At 43.7% G+C, this 19606-nt stretch overlaps 1 protein-coding gene across 2 annotated transcripts in view; it reads left to right on the top strand.

Moving 5' to 3' along the window:
• ANAPC15 (anaphase promoting complex subunit 15) overlaps positions 1-19606 on the top strand; it is a 65193-nt gene that overhangs the window by 42389 nt on the left and 3198 nt on the right. The gene's annotated exons all lie outside the window — the stretch shown is intronic.

Here is a 19606-nt window from a genome sequence, read left to right on the forward strand (position 1 = left end):
TTCTTTTTTTTTTTTTTTTTTTTTTTTTTGCCACACTGTGGGGCTTGCGGGGTCTCAGCTCCCCGGCCAGGGATCGAACCCATGCCCCCTGCAGTGGAATCGCAGAGTCCTAACCACTGGACCACCAGGGAATTCCCCAGTTATTCTTACTAAAATAAGATTCTGAGGAAAACCAGATTATCACACTAATCTTTAAATCCAACCAGTTACAAATCTTAGTAGTTATGATATTCACATTTCTATTTATCCTCTTTGAATATTCTGTACAATGCTTTTAAGACAGTGGACTGAAGAATTATTCAAGAAATCATCACTGCCTCAATTACTTTCTGATTTGTCCTTGTGAGGTAGTGAACAGGAGATTTCATAGATAATACTGGCTCCTCAGGGCTTCCTCAATCCTGACAATGTTTCTGAGCAAATTTTTCTATGGAGGCTGATCACAGATCTGGGGTCTTCCCCCCCCCCCATAATTATTCCAGTAACCAAAGTCATGTTATTCCCATCTCTGTACTTTTACAAATAGTGTTAAGACCTACCCCACCCCACCCACAGGGTCCAAAGAGAGGGTGGTGTGTCCTCAACCAGTGAGCCTGTAGAATCATATCTTCTTTGAAATGCACACCCTCCAATCCCAGCTTCCATGATCATGGCCAAGGCCAGGTCTGACTGATTTGCCAGTGGTGCTAAATACTCTACTATAGTCCCTGGTGAATACCAAGACCAACCTTCATCCAATTCTCCTGAATGTCTTTAATCAATGTTCTTGGTTCTCAGCAGCCCCTAGATGAAAGGTACAGTGATTTGTGACACCTAAAACTATAGCTATTGTTTTTTTACCTTTTGCTTTGACCTGGAGCCTACATTATGCATGACTGCTCTCAAAGGCTTTCTATCACAGATGATCAAAGATTATGACAGGAACAGAATGCCTTTTCATCACATCCAAGAACAGATGGTCAGCCCTGAGTCCAGCATCTAGGTGTACTCAGCCCCTAGGGAGACCAGGCTACTGTGGAGAGTGGATGGGCCAATCTTGCAACAGGATACCATGGCACCAATCCCTAGAAGTAAGGTTACCCCCAATTCCCTTGCACTTTGCTTTGTTCATTTAACAGGATGTGCTACAGATGGTTCCTTATCAATGTATATAGAGCTATGTGATTCTATTAATGTAAATAACTTTATTGACTTTAAGTTGCTTCTACTATTTCAGTCAGTGCTGCAGTGAGTGTCCTTGCATATCTATCCATCCTTGTACGTAAGAATCTATGTAGAGGGGCTTCCCTGGTGGCGCAGTGGTTGAGAATCTGCCTGCCAATGCAGGGGAAACGGGTTCGAGCCCTGGCCTGGGAGGATCCCACATGCCGCGGAGCAACTAGGCCCGTGAGCCACAACTACTGAGCCTGCGCGTCTGGAGCCTATGCTCCGCAACGAGAGGCCGTGACAGTGAGAGGCCCGCGCACCGCGATGAAGAGTGGCCCCCGCTTGCCGCAACTAAAGAAAGCCCTCGTACAGAAACGAAGACCCAACACAGCCAGAAATAAATAAATAAATAAATAAAAATTAAAAAAAAAAAAAAAAGAATCTATGTAGAGGAGTGGGAATTCAAAATGGTGCAGCTGCTGTGAAAGCAGTATGGTCGTTCCTTAAAAAATTAAATACAGTACCATATGATCCAGCAATTCTACTTCTGGGCATATACCCAAAAGATTGAAGGCAGGCACTCAGATAGATATTTGTATACTCATTTTCATGGCAGCACTATTCCACAGTAGCCAAGAGGTGGAAGCACCCCAAGGGTCCATCAACAGATGAATAGATAAACAAAATGTGGTCTATACACACAATGGAATTAAAAAATGGAATTTAGCCTTAAAAAGGAAGAAAATTCTGACACATGCTACAACATGGAAGAAACTTGAAGACATTATGCTAAGTGAAATAAGCCTGTCGTAAAAGGACACATATCGTATGGCTCCACTTATATGAGGTACCTGGAGTAGTCAAATTCATAGAGACAGGAAGTAGAATGGTAGTTGGCAGAAGGCTGGGGAGAGGGGAATGGGTATGGAGTTTCAGTTTGAGAAGATGAAAAGGTTCTGTAGATGGATGGTAGTGGTTGTTTCACAGAAATATGAATGTACTTAATGCAGCTGAACTGTACACATGAATATGGCTGAAATGGTAAATTTTTTGTTATGTATATTTACCACAATTTACAAATTTTTTTAAATTCTATAAAACAATGAAGAAAAAAAAAGAACCTATCTAGAGGATAAATTCCTAGATATGGAATTGTTGGGACAAAAGGTACATACATTATTTACTTTGAGAGATATTATCACATTGCCCTCTGGTGTGCACTCATACCAGTAAGAGTGACTATTTCCACAAAATCTCATCAATTCGAGGAATTATCAAATTATTTGATCATTGCAGAGTTTAAGCTGGGGAGTGAATTCAGTTGGCAGTTTTGAAAGATCCCCTTGGCTGGTATGTGCAGAAGGGGTTGAGTGTGGGCATGGGGGTGAGCCAGGTGGACTAGTTAGGGAGCTGCTTCAGGAGTCCAGGGCTGGGGTGATGGTGCCTCGGACCAGCAGGGTGGCAGTGGGGATTTATTCAACAAATCAATTCAAGATTAATCGAGTGACTACTATGTGCTGGGCTGTTCTAGGTGTTGGGGCTACAACAGTGAACCAGACAAAATCTCTGCTCTCATGAAGCTGACATTCTAATAGGAGGAGAGGAGGGGAGAGAAAACAGATAGTTGGTGATGGTGCTATGAAAAAAATTAAAGCAGGGAAAGGGGAGGTGATATTTGGGCAGAGACCACAGTGAAATGAGGAAAGGAGAGCCCTGTGGATATGGAGGGGTGTTTTGTGCCGGTCTCAGCCTGTCAAGCAATGATGTGGTTGGATTGGCCCTTGTGGTTCTTATTATGATTGCAAGACACCCTTCAGCAACAGCCATTGGGAAACTTTGAAAAAACAAAGGTTTTTTACTTACAGGACCTGGAAGTCACACAGCACCTGGGGCCACACAGCGAGGTCATGGGGAGAGAGAGAGAAAGCATGTGTGAGCCTGGGGTTCTGCTTTTATTGGGGTCAAGGGTGGGGACCAAGGTTTTTGCGCGCTCACTCTTTATTGGTGAATTTAAAACATAAGGACAGAAATTTAAAGCATGGAAAGAGAAAAAACAAGCAGCCCAAACAGTTATCAAATTCAACCAACATCGCTAAAACAAAGGAACCTCAATGCAGGGAGGCGGCCTGGCTTTTAATCTAGTGGCTGGCAATGTGTTTATTCTAGATAGCCGTCTTTGAACACAGGAGCCAAAATCTTTTTATCATCTCTGTGAAGGGGATCAAGGGACAACTGAATAGACTTTCTACTGCTGGTATGGGTGACATGGTGAGGGCCACTGTCAAGAAAGGCAAACTAGCGGACTTCCCTGGTGGTCCAGTGGTTAAGGCTCTGCACTTACAGTGCAGGGGGCATGGGTTCCATCCCTGGTAGGGGAACTAAGATCCCACGTGCCTCGTGGCATGGCCAAAAAAAAAAAAAAGTACTTAAAAAAGAAAGGCAAACCAGAGCTCAGAAAGAAAGTACATCCAGCAGCAGTAATTTGACAACAAAAGTCTTACCAGAGAAAAGATGCCATGTTTCTTTATTTTGAAGATAACACTGTGATCATAGTAAACAGTAGAGGCGAGATGAAAGGTTCAGCCATCACAGGACCAGTTGCAAAAGAATGTGCAGACTTGTGGCCCAGGATTGCATCCAATGCTAGCAGCATTGCATGATCCTTTGGTGTATTTGGAAAGAAAGGAAGGAAGGAAGGAAGGAAATTAAAAATTATTTGCTCCCCCTGCCCAAAAGGTAGTCATCTTTGAAGTGGATACATAGGCAATCAAAACTTAAGTCAGGCACTTGCATTATAAAAACACAAAAAAATCCAACAACCTGTCAGGGTTTACAATGCAATCTACCCTGTGATGCAGAGGCATCAGAATCAATGGTGAGGACATTAACTGGCTGGGTAACTGATTGGCTAAAAGTCGGGGTAGGGTACATTGTAACCAGAAATTGCACATCTAAATAGGGTTATAGTAGCAAATCTGATAATAATTATACAGGCAATAGTCTGAAATTCAGTCCATAGCCATTGTATCAAACTTGAAAAGTCCAGTCTTGAAAGTAGATCATTTATCTCTGGGGGAGGTGGGGGGCTGGGAATCTGTTCAAAGATTTAGTAAGATTGTGGAATACTTTAACATCTTGGGCCATCTGGTGTAAGTAGCGTTGAACCTGTCCTGAGTTGGGAGATTGTTCTATATCTCATTGAACCAGTCTTTTAGTCCTGAGAATAGGTCAGTTAAAGGGTTATATCCCATTTTTGGAAGCAGTGATGCAGGTGGGTTCCCCAGGTTAGGCCTACATGATGCAGGTGTTTGGATCAGGTATTTATTTATTTAATTGTTTAAACTTTTTTTTGTCTTCGACGCTTGTGGGATCTTAGTTCCCTGACCAGGGATTGGACCCAGGCCCTCTGCGGTAAAAGCTCCAAGTCCTAACCACTGGACTGTCAGGGAATTCCCTTGGATCAGGTATTTAATAAGAGGCATTTCTAGGGAAACAGAAGGAACAAGCAAACAAAAATGGTTCATGACTGGAGCATATTATAATCCAAGTATCTGAGTTCTGAAGGCAGCAGTCAAGATTTCTAGATGTCAGGCTTGAGGCATTTTCAGATGGAATGAGGGCAGACAATGGCAATCTGATAGATTTTCCTGGTTTGCAGTTTGAATGTCTCTGGTGATTTTTCTTAGTGGCCCACATAGCAACAGTCATGAAGATTGTCCATACATGAGCTGTCGTGGAGATCTCTCTGAAATTTACATCAAGTTGTCCCACTTCAGCCTGCATAGCTTTGGGAAAAGGGTGGTTTTTGTTCTTAATGATTCCAAGTCAGAGGGTGGGAGAAAACTTGGAAACATTAGTCTGGAGAGTTGTAGCCAGATATTGGAGGAAACAAGAAGAAGTCAGCATCCAGTCCAGTTGAAAGGTACAAAACAAAATGCCAAAGACAATTAACAGGACTAGAATCTGATGTCTCCAAGGTATACAATAGTTTTCCATTGAAACATAATTTTTTTCTCTCTATACTCACTTCCATTTCTATCAGAGATAATCAAAGTAAGACTAATTTGTTTGCAAAATAAGTCTAGTCTCATTAAACGTGGCCTGATTATTTACACAGGTGCAGCAAGAATAGTGATTGATCATATAGGCTTTTTTTTTTTTTAATAAATTTATTTATTTATTTATTTTTGGCTGTGTTGGGTCTTCGTTTCTGTGCGAGGGCTTCCTCTAGTTGCGGCAAGCGGGGGCCACTCTTCATCGCGGTGCGCGGGCCTCTCACTATCGCGGCCTCTCTTGTTGCGGAGCCCAGGCTCCAGACACACAGGCTCAGTAGTTGTGGCTCACGGGCCCAGTTGCTCCGCGGCATGTGGGATCTTCCCAGACCAGGGCTCGAACCTGGGTGCCCTGCATTGGCAGGCAGACTCTCAACCACTGCGCCACCAGGGAAGCCCCTCATATAGGCTTTTTTAAGTCTGCCTTGCTGGAACTTTTCATAAGGAATCTCCAGATTGAATTTTTAAATGCCTCTTGAGGCTAGGAAACCAAGCCTAGAATTTACCATCAGACTTTGCCTGCAATACCTGTAAAACTGGGTGAATTCCTCTCTCTTCTTGAGGTTCCCAAAATATCCTGAGGTTCCTGGGCCTTCCAGGAAGTGATCTCATAATGCTGCTGAAACCCTGTAAGCAAGGTACCAGGGTGATTTTTCCAAGGGGCTTGTTGGCTCTATAAAGTCAACTTATTTCCTTAAAGCCATCTGGCCATACCTGAGTCTGTGTATGTCTCTCTCAAATATGATATTCCTGTCAAAAACCTTGGTGATATAATCAACATTTCCAATTTTGTCCTGTCACAAGGAGAACAGATTCTTGTTGCCCTTATGCAAATAACTATATTGCCATGAAAATAAGAATACTCAATGGGAGTTTCCAAATTCTGGAGGAATCAGGTAGGAAGGAAAAGTAATTGTTTCATCTTTGTTCACAAAGATATACTTTACCAAATTACTATAAGTCATAGTTAGTTTAAGAGAAAAAGTTTCCTTAAATCTGGAAAACAAAAGATTAAAGAACCAACAATGTTTCAAGCAAAAGGCATTAAAAAATTATAATTATCCTCAGCAGTTCATTCAATCCTATGTAATTCCTTTTTTTAAATTAATTAATTTATTTATTTGGCTGCATTGGGTCTTTGTTGCTGTACGCAGGCTTTCTCTAGTTGTGGCGAGTGGGGGCCACTCTTCGTTGCAGTGCGCGGGCTTCTCATTGGGGTGGCTTCTCTTGTTGCGGAGCACAGGCTCTAGGCATGCAGGCTTCAGTAGTTCTGGCACACAGGCTCGGTAGTTGTGGCTCGCGGGCTCTAGAGCGCAGGCTCAGTAGTTGTGGCGCACAGGCTTAGTTGCTCCGCGGCATGTGGGATCTTCCCAGAGCAGGGCTCGAACCCGTGTCCCCTGCATTGGCAGGCGGATTCTTAACCACTGCGCCACCAGGGAAGTCCCTATGTAATTAATTCTTGATCTTGATCTTTTGTTAGCAGTTTTATGAATCCCGTTTTCCTTAGACCTCTAGAAAATCCCAAAGTTACTCCCAGGTCAAGAAGACTTCACTTAGAATTTGATTTGGGGAAGTTTGTCCAAAATATCAAAAGGTTTTGGACACTTAACTAAATAACATCACAGATCATTATGAAACAATACTTAATTATCTACTTAACCAAAGTGACAAAAGATTTAAAAGGCAAATACAGAAGGTCCCATAGTTGTGAGTTCTCATAATATTCAGAAGACTCAGTTTTCTTAGTAATCAAACACCTGATTAAGATAACATGAAGCAGAGGAAATTATTTTGGTAAAACACAACATCTTTGATTACTAGCCAGATTACTTAAAAGGTAAAGAAAAACCTTTTGTAATCTCTTATGAGGAGTAGATCAATGCTCCAAGATAACTTTGTCCTTTTAGCAGATGAAAGAAAATACATAAGCATACTACTGATATTAAAGCCTATGTTTAAAAAAAACCCCTTATAGTAACAATTCCATTTAAGCCAACTTGACCCCACAAGGTAAAATTCTCTGTTCCTTTCTCTTTCTTCCCAACTTTCTATACCATTTCATCCTTTATTTTCCTCTTTCCCGTTCTGAAATAACCAGTTTTACTTTAGGAAAAATTTACTTTCTTTTCCCTTAACAAAAGTGCATCTCCATACCTCATACCTTCTCTAAGCCAAAAAAAAAATCCTACTTTCCTTGCATACAGAGTTGTTTACCTTATTATTTCTAGTAGCTTTAATTACATATATTAATTAGAATTCTTAACCTTTAGAAACCTTAATTTCTAATGAACACTAAGAAGTAAGCACATGTGTGGGGAGTTCCCTGGTGGTCTAGTGGTTAGGATTTGGCACTTTCACTGCTGTGGCCCTTGGGGAACTGTGATCCCTCAAGCTGTGCGGTGCGGCCAAAAAAAAAAAGGAAGCACTTGTGAACTGAACTGTTAAATCAGCATTCTTTAGATTGGCAAATTTATGAATACATTTCATAATTTCTAGAAACATACATTTCTTCATAGTACAGTTTTTCAATGTGGCACAGGACATGCTTACTAGTAGAAGAAAATACCATTTCCTCTGTAATAGGAGGTCAAAATTAGGTAAACTTAGACTTGTTGAGCAATTCCTATTTCAGTATTTTATCATATTTGGAAATGATCTAGACATTCAATGAATTCCCATCATTTAATTTAACTTAGCAAAATTTTCAGGGTGGAAGTTACCAAAGATTTGGGAAACTATTTTTAAGTAGACATACCATAACACATAATTATTGCAGTAAAGTTCACCTAAAAACTCTTATCCCACTTACATTTATGTATCTTCCAACAATTATGTTTAGACTACCCACAAAAACTTCATTAGACACAAGTCAGCCGTCATCCAAAACTACCTTTCTTGCTGACAAATTTTGTAATGGAGATAACATGAATTTATTTGACTAGTAAGCCCAGGGAGAATAAAAGTTGTTTATCTGCATTTTATTTATCTATCTATTTATTTATTTATTTATTATATTTATTTATTATTTTTATGTTTATTTATTTTAATATTTATTTATTTATTTATTTACTTACTTACTTACCGTGTGTCATGTGGGATCTTAGTTCCCCAACCAGGGATCGAACCCTCGCCCCCTGCAGTGGAAGTGTGGAGTCTTAACCACTGGACCACCAGGGAGGTCCCAATCTGCATTTTATTTAATGCTGGTAACTCTAAAGACATACCTATTTTAATTTAACCAGTTTTTATTTACCAGAGATTACCCCGGATCATGTGAACTCGAAAAACATTTGAGTTAGTTACTGTATTTCTGAGTTTTAGGAATACTTAATTCATAACTATTTATTTTTAAACCAATTAAATAGATCCCTTTTAGAAATTAATTTTGGCATTTCCATCCAGAGGTAGAGAAAGAAAAATATCACATATATATAACGTGCATCCATAGATATACATAAATGTGCAGACAGACACAGACACTCTATAGCTTCTGTTCCAAAATTTTAGCTATGAATCACATACAACAATATAAAACTCATTAGTTTATAATAACAGTTGAATCCAAGTTGGCAGGTGGAACAATTTAAGGTTACCTGCTCCAATGGCTAAAGCTTCTTACTAATATTTGTGGAGAAGACTTTTAAGATTTGTATTTGTCCTTGACAAGTAATCTCCTGGGGTGTTTATATTTCAAAGACATTATAAGATTTACATCTTCAAGGGACAGAGAAAGAATCTAAGTTTTCTTCTTGGAGTTTTAGTGCCTTTTGGATTGACAGCAGGAAGAGGTCTCCTATCCTCTTCCCCTAAGGGAATGTTTTTCTCATGCCTTTAGCCTCTCCTTGAGTAGTGACAATAGCCTCCCAATTCAATCTACCCTCCTCAGCTCTCCTTGGCCTTGAGGCATGGAGGACCCTTAGGCAATAGTCAATTAAGCCCTTTATAATTAGTGGCCTAATCTTCTCATTAGACCATTTGGTCTTTATCACACCACTCTGGGGAGATCCTTGGATTATTATGGCAGCTGTGACCGGTTGGGTTGGATACCACAGGCAACACACCACTGAGAAACATGTGAAAGCACAGAGTAGCGCAACAGACCCCCAGCAAGCGGTGCTGCTTTCTCAGATGGTGTTACCCACCTGAGTTACGTGGTTAGTAAGCAAGTTACAGGTAAAAAGGGCACTCCTTTTGTTTAATTGCAAGGGCAATCATGCAATCCTGCCCACTATGCCAATTGTTTTGTGCCTGTCTCTGCCTGTCAATAAGCAATGTTATGGCTGGACTGGCCCTTAAATTTCTTATTATGATTGCAAGATATCCTGCAGCAATAAGCATCAGGAAACTTTGAAAAAATAAAGGTTCGTTTACAGGACCCGGAAATTACACAGCGTACCTGTGGCCATAGAGCAAGGTTGCCACAGAGAGAGGAAGAAAGAATGTGTGGGCTTGGGGTTCTGCTTTTATTGGCGTTGAGGGTGGGGACCTAGGGTTTCAGTCTCACTCTTCATTGATGAATTTAAAACATATGATGGGCTTCCCTGGAGGCACAGTGGTTAAGAATCTGCCTGCCAATGCAGGGGACATGGGTTCGAGCCCTGGTCCAGGAAAATCCCACATGCCGCGGAGCAACTGAGCCCGTGCGCCACAACTACTGAGCCTGCGTGCCACAATTACTGAAGCCCGCGCACCTACAGCCCATGCTCCACAACAAGAGAAGCCACCACAATGAGAAGCTGGTGCATCACGACGAAAAGTAGGCCCCGCTCGCTGCAACTAGAGAAAGCCCGCGCGCAGCAACGAAGACCCAACGCAGCCATAAATAAATAAATAAATAAATAAATTTATTAAAAAACCAAAAAAACATATGAGCAGGAATTTAAAGTGTGGGAAGAGAAAAAACAAGTGGCCCAAATGGTCAGTTACTGAGATCAACCAATACCTCTAAAACAAAGGAGCCTCAGTTCCAGGAGGCAGCCTGGCTCTTTATCTAGTGATTTGTTCATTCAAGATATCCTTTGAGGGCTTCCCTGGTGGCGCAGTGGTTAAGAATCTGCCTGCCAATGCAGGGGACACGGGTTCGAGCCCTCGTCTGGGAAGATCCCACATGCCGCGGGGCAACTAAGCCCGTGAGCCACAACTACTGAGCTCTGCGCTCCGCAACGGAGAGGCCGCGACAGTGAGAGGCCCGCGCACCGCAATGAAGAGTGGCCCCCACTCGCTGCAACTGGAGAAAGCCCTCGCACAGAAACGAAGACCCAACACAGCCAAAAATAAATAAATAAATAAATAAATTTATTAAAAAAAAAAAAAGATATCCTTTGATGTGGTTGCCTCAGTAATCAAAACTTAAGACAGGCACTTTCATTACAAAAAAAAAAAGAACCTAACAGTCAGTTTATACTACAAGGGAGAAGTGTTCCAGGCAGAGGGAACAGTAAGTCCAAAGGCCCTGAGGCAGGAATGTACTCAGTGCCGTCTAAGAACAAACAGCAAGGAAGCCAGTGGGACTGGTGAGCAGGGAGCAGGGCGCATGGTAGGCGTGTGTGGTCTGGACCAGAACCTAGAAGGCCGCATTAGTCAGACTGGGTAAGGATTTGGGATTTTACTCTGAATGCAATGGAAACTTTTTTTTTTTCAGTTCAGCATCTGATCTAGGAACAGATTCTAGGGACAAGGGAAAGCAAGCAAAGGACATGAAGGTCTATTTTGAACAGCACAAGCTCAAGGCAACCATGACTTGAAGCAGGGGGTAAGTGGTGGCAGAGGGGGCGGTGAAAGGGTAGGAATCTGGATGTAGTTTGAAGGCAGTGCTAATGAGATTTGCTGATGGACTGGATACTGGGTGTGGGAGAAAGGGAGGAATTAGGATGACTCCAAGGGTTTTTGGGCTGAGAAATCGGAAAAGTGTGTGGCCATTTGCTGAGAGGAGGAAGGCTATGAGTGGAGTAGGGCTGGAGGGGGATGGGGAAAAAAGAATTTTGGAATTGAGGGAAGTAGTGGATTCATGAGCTACTTAGTGAATAAAATCTCTAGGGCCTGGGGACTTCTGGGGTGTGGGGAGAGAGGGAGAGGTCAGGGACAAAAATGACTATCAGGTTTCTGGCTTATGGACTGGGGAGATGTTGGCACCATTTTCTGAAACAGAAGATGGGAAATGTGCTGGCTGGTACTGCAACAGGAAATCTGGGTAGCAGCTGCTGGAAGTGATGCTGATTCCAGCCTGGAATATTCCACCACTTCCATGTTGCTCGCTCCCTCCTTTCTTTGGAAATCTGTTTAAATGTCTGCTTATTAGCAAACCTTTTCCTGACCACCTTCTCTCGAATATGGTTGTCATCCTCACCCCTGTGTGCTCCGTTGCCTTCCCTGGCTTTATTCTTTTTCACCACATTTATCACCATCTGATATTACTGCCTGTTTATGTGATGGTCTCCCACCACTACAAAGTGAACCATATGAGAGCAAGGAATTGTGTCAATTTTGTTCCCAACTTAGAACAGTACCAAGTATCTAGTCAGTGCTCAGGAAATATTTGTAGTCTAAATGAATGGTGAATGCCGAGTAGGGGCTGGAATGATCGCTGGGGCCCCTCTGATTAATTTGAGACTGTCCCCAGTTTGGATTCAGTGAATCTTGGTGAAACTGTCCTGGCCCTGGAGGCTGAGAGCAGAAAGGACAGTGGCAGAGGAGATCCGGGAGCTGGAGTGAGGAGGAAGGGGTAGAGCCTCAATATCTCCACCTGTAAAATAGAAATGTAAAATGAAGTATGACTTCCCTAAGGGGCTGTGAGTGAGGATCGGATGTGGGAGAAATATTTGGATTAAGGTTCCTAGAGTGCAGGGTAGGGGGTGCAGGCAGGAAATGTTTGCAATTTAGTAATAAAGGGTGTTTTTTTGTGAAAGGTTGGTTGTCATTGGGGTGGGAGGAGGCTGGCCTGCCTGGAAAAGCCCAGGAAATGGAAGGGAAGGGCAGAGCACAGGTTAGGGGGCAGTTAGGTCCTGGGGCTGTAACTACCCATGACAAGATTGGGGCAATTTGTGAGCTGGGGTGGTGAAGCAGTCTGGAACTCACTCCCTGGTCTCCATCCAACATTCCTGGCTCCATGAGAGCACTCCTCCAGGGGGAGGATGGAGGGAGGGCAGGGCAGACTGAGGCTATTATTTTCTGGAAGAAGAGATTGATGCCCAAGTGGGAGAAGGATGGTACTAGTGCCCATGTCCTAATCCCCAGAACCTGTGAATGTTACTTTGTATGGCAAAAGGGACTTTGCAGATGTGATTAAGGTACAGAGCTTGATATAGGGAGATTATTCTGGATTATCTGAATGGGCCGATATCATCACAAGGATCCTTATAAGAGGAAGGCAGGAGATCAGAGAGTCCAGTAGAAGATATAAGGGTGGAAGTAAGAGGTTGGAGTGATACAAGGAAGGGGCCCACAGCACAGGCATACAGGTGGTCTCTGGAGGCTGGAAAAGACAAGGAAATGGATCTTTCCTGAAGCCTTCAGAAGGAATGCAGTCCTGTTGAAACCTTGATTTTAGACTTCTGACCTCCAGAACTGTAAGAGAATAAATCCATGTTGTTTTAAGCCACAAAGTTTTCAGTAGTCTGTTATAGCAGCCATAAGAAACTAATACAGATCCAAGGTCACCTGGGGATTGATGGTGGACTTGGAACTGGATTAGAACCCTGTTAGTCCAGCTCTCTCAGTCGAAGCCTCCTTGCTCCCTCTATGCTTCGGCCAAAGCTTCCGGGTCACTGTGCAGCTCCCTGGGACAGTAACTGAACCCTTATCACATGTATTTCATTTGACCTTGACAAGAACCCTGTGGGGCAGACAGCCCCTACTTTACACATAGAGAAACTGAGGTTCAGAGGTGAAGTGTCTTGGCCAAGGTCAGAGCACACAATGAGGAATCAATGAGCTAGATCCCAGATCCAAGTCCTCTGCCCTTCCCTGAACAGTACAGATACCGCATGTGTCCAGTATTTTGGTCTCTCATTCGTTCATTCAACAAATATTTATTGAATATCAGCTGATGCCTGGCCACTGTGCTCAGTGCTGCGGAGCCACTAGTGAACAATCATGACGTCCAGAGACTAGGAATCCTTTGTTCTTGCATCTGTCCACATAGGTCAGTCAGGTCATGATGTTCCTGTAAACCTCCAACAAGACAAATATTATTCTCTGTTCTGCAACTTTTTATCTCTATATGAAGGGGAAAGTGTTATACCTTTAAAGGTCAGAGCCTTGAGAATGGACTATCATGTATATTTCAGACTATAGGCAGCATTCTTTTTTAAAATTAATTTTTATTGGAATATAGTTGATTTACAATGTTGTGTTAGCTTCTGCTGTACAGCAAAGTGAATCAGTTATACATATACATATATCTGCTCTTTTTTTGATTCTTTTCCCATATAGGTCATTACAGAGTATTGAGTAGAGTTCCCTGTGCTATACAGTAGGTTCTTATTACTTATCTGTTTTATATATAGAACTGTGTATATATCAACCCCAATCTCCCAAGTTATCCCTCCCCCCCCACACAATAGGCAACATTCTTAACTTGAAGCAAAAGCAATAGAATACAAAGGTTAAAGTAAGAGAAACAGATCTAATGTGGAGTCAGATTTGTTCTTCTCTATTACGCCTGCAACCACCATGCCACTTTTTTTTTTTTTAATTAATTAATTTTATTTTTGGCTGCATTGGGTCTTCTTTGCTGCGCACGGGCTTTCTCTGGTTGTGGCAAGCGGGGACTACTCTTCGTTGCGATGTGCAGGCTTCTCATTGGGAGGCTTCTCCTGTTGCGGAGCACGGGCTCTAGGCACGCGGGCTTCAGTAGTTGCGGCTCACAGGCTCAGCAGTTGTGGCTCGCGGGCTCTAGAGCGCAGGCTTAGTAGCTGTGGTGCACGGGCTTAGTTGCTCCGCGGCATGTGGGATCTTCCCGGACCAGGGCTCAAACCCGTGTCCCCTGCATTGGCAGGCGGATTCTTAACCACTGCACCACCAGGGAAGCCCTACCATTCCACTTTCTGTCTCTATGAATTTGACTTCTCTAGGGATCTCATATAAGTGGAGTCATACAGTCTTTGTACTTTTGTGACTGGCTTATTTCACTTGGCATCATGTCCTCGAGGTTCATTCATGCTGTGTTCTCAACAGCTTTTAAGGTAAAAACTGGTATAAAGGTTGTTAAAACTATACATAAGGACTGAGGGAGCAGAGCAAAGGCGAGGCTGTGAGAATTTGGTCAGCAGGAGGGGCCTTTGCTCTGTGCTTTCTCACAACAAACAAGGAGCAGCCCTAAGACTGCACCCCACCCCCACAGAGCACCCCTGAAGGTTCATTTCTCCCCAACCTCCACTGAAAGCCTGCTGGACTTCCCTGGTGGTGCAGTGGTTAAGAATCTGCCTGCCAATGCAGGGGACACGGGTTTGAGCCCTGGTCCAGGAAGATCCCACATGCCACGGAGCAACTAAGCCCGTGTGCCACAACTACTGAGCCTGCGCTCTAGAGCCCACAAGCCACAACTACTGAGCCCACGTGCCACAACTACTGAAGCCCGTGCACCTGGAACCCATGCTCCGCAACAAGAGAAGCCTCCACAGTGAGAAGCCCTTGCATCTCAACAAAGAGTAGCTCCCTGCTCGCCACAACTAGAGAAAGCCCATGCGCAGCAACGAAGACCCAACGCAGCCAAAAATAAAATTAAATAAATAAATAAATAAATAAAAGAAAGCCTGCTGACGTCTCTGGGTCTCTCTGCCTGGGTCTGTCCAAGTGTGTATGACAGTGTGATTCAGTGTCTGTCTAGGCGTGAGGACATAGGCATTGCCTGTGTATTAGTTTTCTATTGGTGCTATAACAAATTACCACAGATTTTGTGGCTTAAAACACATGTGTATTATCTTATAGTTCTGTAAGTTAAAGTCCAACTTGGGTCTCACTGGGCTACCATCAAGGTGTCAGCAGGGCTGTATTCCTGTTACCAAGTCCAAGCCCATACTGCTCGCTGCACGACAGGCCAATAAATGGAGAGGTGAGTTGTTGGGGCAAGGAATAGTGACTTTATTTGGAAAGCTAGCAGACTGAGAAGATGGTGGACTAGTGTCCCAAAGAACCATCTTACCTGAGTTAGAATTCAGGCTTCTCTTATACTAAAAGGGGAGGACATGTGGCTGGTTGTTGCACACTTCTTGGTTCAGGAATCCTTTGTTCTTGCAGCTGTCCAAATCCTGGTCACATGCTGCTGTAAGCCTCCAACAAGACAATTGTTATTGTCTGTTCTGCAACTTTTTATCTCTAAAAGTGTTGTACCTTTAAAGGTCAGACCCTTGAGAATGGGCTGTCCTGTATATTTCAGGCTCTAGGCAAAATTCTTTTAGTGATTAATTTACAGCAAAAACAATGGAATACAAAGGTTAAAGTAAAAGAAACAGATCCAAAGATTTGTTCTTCCTTATTACATTTCCTTTCTAGAGGCTCTAGACTGAAGATTACCTTACCTTTTCCAGCTTCTAGAGGCTGCCTGCATTCCTTGGCTCATGGTCCCTTCTTCCATCTCCAAAGTTAGCAGCGTAGCATCTCCCTGTCTCTTCTTCCTTTCTCACATTGTTTTGTTTTGTTTTGTTTTCTGACCAAAGCTCTTGGGAAAGATTCTCTAATTTTAAGGATTCGTGTAAATAGATTGGGCCCACCTGATAACCTGGGCTACCCTCCCCATTTTAAGGTCCTTAAACTTAATCACATCTGCAAAGTCCCTTTTGCCACGTAAGATAACATGTTCACAGGTTCTGGGACTAGGATGTGGACATCTTTCGGGGGCCTTTATTCTGCCTAGCACCCTTGTGTGTGCTGGGAGTGTTCAGTGGTGACTGTATGTATATGTTTGTGTAGGTTTGTGTCCCCTTGGCCTTTGCCTCCCATACAGAGGGCCTCTCTTCCCACTTTTTGTTTGTTTTTGCTTTGATCAGAGTGAGGAAGCCTTAGCTACAGTAAGCAAATATATGCAAATCCACCGTGCAAGTAGAGGCCTAGCTGGAGCACTGTTACTGAGCAAGTTCCTGTACCCCTGTCAGGGAAAGTCCCTCCAAGATCCCGGGAGGGAAATGAGCTCTGGCAGGTGCTGAGGATTCAGGGAAGGGGCTGCCTCTGGTGGGGTCGACCTGCCATGGGCACAGACTCCTAGGCAGGCTTAGCTAAAATTGCTACTGAACGCAAGTTGCTGTGCCTGAAGCACAGTGAGGCCAAACAATACTGAAATGCTGGAGTTTGGAGCAGAGAAAGTTTTTATTGCAGGGCCATGCAAGGAGAACAGGTGGGTAATGCCCCCAAAAGCCCTGAACTCCCCAAAGGTTTTCAGCAAGACAGTTTTATTTTATTTATTTATTTATTTAGCAAGTCGTGTTTAAAGGCAAGGTGAGGGAGAGGCGTGGTTGGTTGTTGCAGACTTCTTGGCATAGGAATCCTTTGTTCTTGCAGCTGTCTATGTAAGTCAGATCATCAGGTTTCTGTAAACCTCCAACAAGACAAATGTTATGCTCTGTTCTGCAACTTTTTATTTCTCTATGAATGGAAGAGTGTTATACCCTTAAAGGTCAGAGCCTTGAGGATCGCCTATCCTGTATATATCAGGCTATAGACAACATCCTTTTTTTTTTTTTTTTAATTTATTCTTTTGGCTGCATTGGATCTTCGTTGCTGTGCGCGGGCTTCCTCTAGTTGCAGCGAGCGGGGACTACTCTTCGTTGCGGTGCGCGGGCTTCTCATTGCGGTGGCTTCTCTTGTTGCAGAGCATGGGCTGTCGAGCATGTGAGCTTCAGTAGATGTGGTGCATGTGCTCAGTAGTTGCGGCACACGGGCTCTAGAGCACAGGCTCAGTAGTTGTGGCGCACAGGCTTAGTTGCTCTGTGGCATGTGGGATCTTCCGGACCAGGGATCGAACAGGTGTCCCCTGCATTGGCAGGCAGATTCTTAACCACTGCACCACCATGGAAGCTCACCATGGCTTGTTGAACCTGGCTGAAGATATAGGTAAGAAACTCTAGGTTACTGGGGGATTTCCATCAGGCCAGAGCTGTCAGGAAGGATGGAGGTAAAGGATGCCGGACGTAGGGATCCTGTAACTAAAAGAACCAGAGGGAGAGACTGATGGGCACACTGAAGGAGCAGATAAGGGATCGAGAAGGGAGAGGTCAAAGGTGGGTTCTGGGGACTTAGAAACCACTCAGTCTCTGCCCTCAAGGAGCTCACGGTCTGCTGAGGAAACAAATAGAAACCGTTTTATACAGAACTCCACTGTAGTGCAGCACTACCTCCTTCCTGATACCCCTTCTTTACTTGGCTTCCAGGATACCACCCAATTTACCTGGCTTTCTGCCTATCTGTTTGGTCCTCCTTCTCAGTTTAGTTTGCTGCTTCTCCTAGTTTCCTCAAATTCTGAATTTTGAAGGAAACGATTTTCCATCTACACTCACTCCTTTGGTGGGCTCATCCACTCTCATGGCTTTAAACACCATCCATGTGCTGATGACTCTCAAACTGATATTTCCAGTCTTGATCTCTCCCTTGACCTTCAGACCTATATGCCCTCCTGCTCCCTCAACATCCCTACTCTAATGGACATCTCAAAGTCAACACACTCAAAAATGAGCTCCAGATATTTCACCCCAAAACCAGCACCTCCCTTGTCTTTCCAACTGGTCTCCCTGCTTCTGCCACTGTCCCCACTGAATTTTTCTTCATAAAACAGCCAGAGTAATTCTGTTAAAATCTAAATCAGATTGTGTGGATCCTCTGCTCATAACCCTTCATGGGATCCTCAACATGGGGTAAAACCAAAGTCCTTATTGTGATCTGCAAAGCTGTACTTTCTGCCTCCTATCTCTATCCTCATCTTCTCCCATTCTCCCCATAGAACACTATGCTCCAGCCATTCCAGGCCGTTTGCACTTGTTCTTTCCTTGATGCTCTTCCCTAAATATCAGAATAGTGCCCCCTTTCTTTTTTCTTCAGATCTTTTACTCAAAGGTCACCTTCCCAGTAAGGTCTTCCTTGCCCCCCTAACTGAAAGGAAACATCTCCCCTACCAACGTTTTATTCCCACTTCTCTGACTTATTTTTTCTCCTTAATATTTACTGCAGTCTTAAAACTATATATTTACCTATCTTCTTTATTTATCTCTCTTATTAAAATGGAAGCACCATGAGTCTCCTCATGATTTTTTTTTTGGTCTGTTTTGTTCACTATTGTGTATCCATTACTTAGAATAGTGGCAGGCATATGTAAGGTACTCAGTAGATATTGCTTGAGTGAATGTTCCAAGGGGCAAATTTTACTCTTTAATGAAAAACTTTATAACAACCAGAGCTGCTTGGCAACAATGACAGTCGATATGCACAGTACACTACCTCTTAAATATGTTATCTCATCAAATCCTCACATCAGTCCAAGATGCGAAGAAGGCTGGGCAGAGATTATGATGCTGGTTGAAAAGGAAACTGAGTCCAGACATGGAAAAGGGATTTGTTAAAGGTCACACATTTGGTAAGGGCAGGAGTGGAACTATGGATGACTGCTGGCCTTGAAAGGGACTGGTGAGTGATGGAGCTCAATGGGGGTTGGGTTTGAAGGACTTACGTTGCCAGAAGGCATAAGGATCTCTGAAAGGGAAGCTGAGTCAGAGGTTAGTAAAACGGAGGCATCAGCAAAGGACTGGGAGAGAGATGACAAGGCTGACGGCTAAGCGGATTTAGCCCAGTCCTGGAGAGGGCAGCTGAACTTCCCAGCAGCAGAATGCTGCGCCTGAGATTGAGTAATCACTCAAGCCCTTACAAAATCTGGAATGCAGAACTGGAAAGGCAGTCTTAGGAGACCAGTGAGTCCACTGCAGGTGTACAGAGTCTGGCTTCCCCACTGGACTGTGAGGTCTTTGAGGACAGGGACCATGTTCCTAGATTTAGCCCCAGCTTCTAGCAGGGCCTGGAATATGGAATATAGTAGGGACTCAAATATTTCTGTCTAAGAAATACATAAATGAATGTATGCGCCCAAACGGGAAACTGAGGGGGAGACAAGACAAACAGGAGGGGCGAGGCGTAAAATCACCCAGCGATTCTGGTGTAGAAGCAGACTAATTTTCCTGGGACGCAGCAGGACAAACAGTCCTAGTAGTAAACGCTGGTTGCCGCCAGGTGTTTTTCAACAGGGATTGGCAAGCAAATACCGCCTGGGGACAGAAAGGCGGGGCTAAATGGGGCCATTGGGGCGGGTCCAGGCTGGAGAGACCGATTGGCTGAGACTCAAGGCGGGGCCAATAGAGCAGGCGCGCCAAATTTCCACCCAACACGTGACTAACGTGTGTAACGTCATTTCCAGTCCGGTGGGCGGGAGCGGG

This window comes from Eubalaena glacialis, chromosome 10 (assembly GCF_028564815.1).
Source record: "Eubalaena glacialis isolate mEubGla1 chromosome 10, mEubGla1.1.hap2.+ XY, whole genome shotgun sequence".
NCBI lineage: Eukaryota > Metazoa > Chordata > Mammalia > Artiodactyla > Balaenidae > Eubalaena > Eubalaena glacialis.